This window comes from Phalaenopsis equestris, unplaced genomic scaffold, assembly GCF_001263595.1.
Source record: "Phalaenopsis equestris unplaced genomic scaffold, ASM126359v1 Scaffold000224, whole genome shotgun sequence".
NCBI lineage: Eukaryota > Viridiplantae > Streptophyta > Magnoliopsida > Asparagales > Orchidaceae > Phalaenopsis > Phalaenopsis equestris.
Genome location: NW_018164666.1, coordinates 2,792,664 through 2,797,733, shown reverse-complemented (window position 1 = coordinate 2,797,733; position 5,070 = coordinate 2,792,664). Strand labels below are relative to the sequence as shown.

At 34.4% G+C, this 5,070-nt stretch overlaps 1 long non-coding RNA gene across 3 annotated transcripts in view; it reads left to right on the top strand.

Moving 5' to 3' along the window:
* The window catches only part of LOC110023548, a 59,751-nt gene that overhangs the window by 45,313 nt on the left and 9,368 nt on the right, over positions 1 to 5,070 (top strand). For all 3 annotated transcript variants that reach the window (XR_002293914.1, XR_002293915.1, XR_002293913.1), the window contains exon 2: positions 3,176 to 3,283. This is a non-coding gene — a long non-coding RNA (uncharacterized LOC110023548). The remainder of the gene's footprint in view (positions 1 to 3,175; positions 3,284 to 5,070) is intronic.

Sequence of the window (5,070 nt, the reverse complement as noted above, 5' to 3'; positions counted from 1 at the left end):
CATTGCACCTAGCTTATCAACAGATTATTTTTAATGAGCTTATCAACGGATTATTCAATAAGTTGCAGTTGCCCCAATAGTTTGGTTTGAAGGAATTGCAAGAATAAAAAAAGGGATAGAGGGTGCTTGATTTGTAAATAACAATGTTTCTGGTGCTTTGTTTGTAATTGCCCCTACAAAAAGGAATTACAAGAAAGAAAAGGATAATTAAACTGATATAAGGAACGAACAGAAACTTCTTTGTCATGGAGCAGTTCAAATGGCAGTTGGGAACCACTGTAGGCTACTGCTGATGCATTGGATGCTTTTCATATTCTGCAGATTTGTTTTATCTTTATTTTTCTATTAATGATTTTTTGATGAGGCTATGATGGCATACCTCGGCTGATGTGGCAAGGAGATCTTGGAAGGTCTGCGTGCAGACAACCAATTTCCATGCCTTCATGCTTTGCTTCCATTGTCTCTTGTAGACTTGAGTGGTTTAATATGTACAATTAGGGCTGTCAAAAAAGCTCGTTGTTCGCGAACAGTTTGTGTTTGGTTCATCAATGAGTTCGTGTTCGATTTGTTCGATAAGTAAATGAGACGAACGTGAACAAATTTTTTTCGTTCGGTTAGTTAAACAAATCAAACACGAATAGTGATGCGTTCGTTCGTGTTCGAATCATTATTTTTCGAAATATAAAATAATTTAAAATAATTATATATAAAAAAATTATGCTGTTTTAAAAATTAAATTTTATAAATTATAATATATAATAAATCAATAATAATATATTAGTAATATACTAATATAGATATTATATATTTATATAATATAAGTTATATAATTAATATAATATATTATTTATATATATTAATATTAGGGACGTCAAACTGGCTCGTCGTTCGCGAACAGCTCGTGTTCGGCTCGTTCGTTAAGAAACGAACACGAACAGTGACTTCACAAACAATTTAGAACACGAGCTTATTTCAAACAAACCGAACACGATCACAAGCTATGTTCGTTCGTGTTCGGTTCGTTTACATCCCATGTACAATAAAATTAAAGCGCAGAAAATGCACCTAATAGATTGGTGCATAAAATTAATGTTGATGGATTGAGAAGTAAAAGAGGCAATATGAAGAAAAATAGCTCAAAATGGCTTGTGAAGAGGGCGAAAATTTTTTGTCCGGACTCCAATTGTAGAGCAAGGTTCATTGTTCAATGAAATAAAGTCATGTGTATTTGTGGGTCCCACGCAGTAAAACATAAAATAAAAAAAAAATTAAGATCCGTATCCTAAGGAAAATAATTTTGTTTCTACCGAGCTCATATAAGAAGCTGAGGGTTCTAGTAAACCAAAACCATTATTTTTTAGCTATTTTGGCTTCAATCTCCCCTTTTTAATTCAATATGGAGAAAATAATTTTGTTTTCTCTAATTCATAATCGAACATGAGATTTTGGTTTTATTCGGCTCCTTTATGGGAGATCTATGTGTTCCCACCAGAAAAAAAATGAGATCCATAACATCCATGTCAGTTTTTTTTACGAATGCATCTAAAGCTATTTGCTTTTTATATGATCCCTATAAAATAGGGGATTTTATCAAATTTTTCTAGTCTAGTTTGTTTCGTATTTCTTTTCTACTCGTGGGATCCTAAGGAAAATAATTTTGTTTCTGCCAAGGTCAAATAAGAAGCCGGGGGTTCTAGTAAATCAAAACCATCATTTTATAGCTATTTTGGCTTCAATCTCCCCTTTTTTGCGTGAAGAAAATGATTAGTTTCTCAGCTAACACTCTTTAATCATATATCCAAAGTGCAATGTTGTAATGGTGCATTTTCAACTTTTGATCCGACGTGATCAATTTACTATTGTAACCAAATGCGACTATGTTTTCTTTCCATGTCTTACTTTTGTTTTCTTGTAAAAAAATGGGCTATTCTGAGCATCTCGTCTTTTAATATCATTACAAAAATGGTTCTCATGCTATCTATTTGTCAAACATATGAAGCTACAGAGATTTTGAGTTAAACCTATTTATGTTTTTGCTGCATCGCAAAACCTTAGTTTATGGATGCTAATTTGGCAAAGCATTTTTTTTCTCTTTATATTTTTGATTTTACAACATTCAATGAAAGAGATGTTCATGAAGCTATTAGAGGCTTCATCCTGTTGCTGTGCCAAAATGAAATGCTGCAATGCTCTGCTTTTTGTTTTTAAATGCAGTAGTGTTTTTGGAAGGTTTTTTATATTTAGAGGCTAGGATATAGTCTTGCCGTTTCAAATCTGATATAAAAAATAGCTTCTGATCCTCATTTTGAGGGCTATAAAAGTGTTAAAAATGATTGTAAAAATGAAGATGTTCATTTTTCTTGCTACTGCTATATTATTTTATTTTATTTTAATTGAGTAAATATATGCACAAGAAATATTTCTTCATGCTTGAAGGTACATGACTAAAATAACCCCATTTAAATAGTGAGGGGAATATTTTGGCACTTTACTTCTTGAAGATTCATTACTATGGCTTTTGTTTGTAGATGCAAATAAACATTTTTTTTGGTTTTTGAAATTCACCTTTATAGTCTGCATGATATTTCTTTATAAAAAAATGCGTTTAGCTTTTCTATTTTATTGATTAATAGATCCAATTTACCCAAAGCTATCATATCTTGGTATCATTTTCTTATGATGGCATTTTTTGATAATTACTAATATTATTTTTGTTAAAATTTTATGATTTTTTCTGTTTTTTTAATGTTAAACCCCTTATGTTCTTATACATTTATTTTAGTGTGTGTATGTCATTTAGGAGCATGCCTCTGCTGAAACATTAATCCTTCACTATGAAGTTAAAAGCTTCCCATGAACTATGGAATGATTTCTAAATGCCTTTTTGAATTAAAAGCTTGAAATATAATCTGCTGCATTCATTGGTTTAGTAGATTCTGCTTCTTTTGTTTACTGTGAGGTATATGTTATTACTCATGATTGTTCTTGCATGCGTAGAATAAGCGTATAGCAGGCAATGCCATTAATATTAAATGACACTTGTTCAATAGGAAATTTCAGCCTCATTATTATTATTTTCTTTTTAATCAGTAAAAGTTTTCTTTTATTGGTTTCATTTGCATTTCTAATATCAGTATGTCATAATGATTAATATGTTTCTCTGTTTGTTGTTAAGGCATGTGAACAGCCTACAAAAATGTCAAAACTCCATTTAAATCAGGACAAGCTGCAAATGGTGTCTTATCTTCTAGGATGTCAAATAACATCCGAGGATTAAATTCATGTATGTCAATATACCTGCAAAAGATAGTTGCATCAAAATTTTCCGCATACTTAACACCTAAGTATTCATATTGACATACCTAGCACTCCATTTTTTAACACCACATAAAAATATTACTATTTTTAACTTTTAAAAGTGAAATAAACCTTTTCATGCATAGGTTTATGACACCCAAGTGTAATAAATATAAAAGTTAAATTTTAGGTGTTAGACATGTAAATGCATAAGAATTATGTGATATTTATGTCAATTTTTCTTTTTGTTTATTCTTCAAGCATTGACTAATTGCGTCTAGATAACATGCTTTGAAACCTATTGAGTTGAGTGAAGCTAAACTCATAATTCGGTCTTTGCCCAATGTTGGAGCCCATCCATGAAATTGAAGAGAGCGTCCTTGTCTGACATATCGAGGATTTTAAGAATCAAGCTTGTAAACTCTTTAATGTAGTCTTAAATCAAACCCTCTTGCTTAAGCCTTTGCAGACGGGCTCGAGCCTTATCCACAACATTCTCGGGATAGAACTGTCTTTTTAGCTCTCTTTTGAAGTCATTAAAAGTGGTCATGGAACACAAATCTTTGTCTACATCTCCTTTTCTTCTTCTCCACCAAAGCATAGCGATGTCCGAGAGATAAAGAGAGGCAAATTGTATTTTTACATCTTCATCGGCAATTCCCATACCACCAAAGTATTGTTCTAGTCCCCATAAGAAGTTGTCTACTTCGCATTGCGAATCCCTCCAAAACTCATAAGTTTTGGAACTTTAATTCTCTTGGCTTCGAAAGTGGGATGGCTTGTGGATGCCGCTAGTGCCCTCTTACACAACGAAAGTATTGTTCTAGTCCCCATAAGAAGTTGTCTACTTCCTTCGCATTGTGAATCCCTCCAAAACTCGTAAGTTTTGGAACTTCAATTCTCTTGGCTTCTAAAGTGGGATGGCTTGTGGATGCCGCTAGTGCTCTCTTACACAACGAAATATTTTCACGCATCTTTTCCAAGCTAGCGCACACGTCGCTCATCTCCTCCTCATAAACTCTTCGCACCTCTTGGAGCTTCCTCAACAAATGCTCCTGCAACTTAGTCATATGGCTTATTAAGCTCTCCTCAAGTTGGAGCATCATTCCTCTGATTGTTGAATAGATGGTAACGTCTCCTCCTCGAGTCCATCAACTCTTTGGCCAAGATCCTCTAGCTAGCCCTCCGTGCCATTCATTTCCTCCTCCACCCGAGCAAGACGTGAAATAAAGCCATACATGATCTCCTTGGACCTCCCATGTTGCTTGGGTGCAATGGGATCTCTTTGCTCATGACGACCTCGCCCTGTTTGAGATGTTTCCACATTTGTGGCTTCGGACTCCATTACGTGCTCTTTAGCCCTATTTTCAATACATTCGGACTCCATTACGCCTTCTGTTGACCTCTAGAATTGGGTAGAAGTTTCTAGAGTTGTGTGGAACTTTCCCATCCACCTTCTTGGCTTTAGAAGGTTCTTGTCATGCATGCCTCTTCTAGAGTTTTCGTTTCCATATTTATCTTGCCATTTCCTTGAAAATGGCGGGGCGTGACACGTTGCTCTAAATAATCCCCATGAATAAACCTCATTGGAGCTTACACTATGTCGGCGCTTAAAAGGGGGGAAAAGAGAGTTTTGGATGTTTGGGGGTCGCCCGTAAGAAGCTGTCGGTCGCCGGAATCGAAATCCCGTTGCCCGCTTCGGAAGGACTTTTTAATTTACATATATATATATATATATAATTTTAGAAAAATATGAAATCAAACTGACCTCAT